The following is a 982-nucleotide window of genomic DNA, read 5'->3' as shown; positions in this document are numbered from 1 at the left end:
TTTATTATAATATTTTTATTGTATATTATATTATATTATATATTATAAGATATAACTACTATATAATATATTTTAATTATATTATAATATCGAAAGGTAATTATGAAAAAAAGAAAGAAAATAACTTGAAATGGTTATTCTTCCCATGTAAGGAACGAATGAAGATTCACTTAAAATAGGTGAATGACCATTCATTTCTTATAAATTCAACCAAACATTAAATTTGAATTTCATTTCATTCTATTTATTTCCTTTTCACCCAACCAAACACACCATTAGTTCGAAGCACCGAATGCTTTGGAGTTTGGAATAACGTTTATAAATAAGGATTATTTTTATTGGTGCCACTTAAGTTTTGGGGTCATTTCCAGTTTACTCTTGAACTTTAAAAACTCTTATTTTATTTTCTGAATTTTGAATTGTTCTCACTTAACCACTTTTGTTGTAATTTCTATTAAAATCAAATGAAAAAAGATGGTGTTAACTGTTAAGTGCGGTCATGTGGTTTTTATCTATTTCTTTTTAACAAAAATTCAAACAGAAAGACTACATGATTACGTTATCCAAACATAAGGGGTTAAGTAAAAACAATTTAAAGTTTAAAGGGCAAACTAAAAATGAACTTAATGTTTAGAGGCATCAATGATAATAATCTTATAAATAAACAAGCTTATTACCAAAAAAAAAAAAATGATTATGAGTAAATAAAGCAAATATGAATTATCTCCCTCATTAAAATAAAAAAATGAAATCTTTATGGTAAAATATATAAAAGAAATTTTAGCACAAACAACTTTTTTTAAGCATTTATTTCATAAATGGCTGAAGTTTTGTAAAATTATAAAAATAGTCATTTTTATTAATTTAATGGTCAATTACTAATTGATTTAGCAGTCTATAATTAATTGATTTAGCGGTCAATTACTAATTACCTTAATGGTCTATCAACGAGTGACTTTAGTTTATTATTGATTAACTTAAT

This window comes from Morus notabilis, unplaced genomic scaffold (assembly GCF_000414095.1).
Source record: "Morus notabilis unplaced genomic scaffold, ASM41409v2 Scaffold261, whole genome shotgun sequence".
Taxonomy (NCBI): domain Eukaryota; kingdom Viridiplantae; phylum Streptophyta; class Magnoliopsida; order Rosales; family Moraceae; genus Morus; species Morus notabilis.
Note: the sequence above shows the minus strand (reverse complement) of the source record.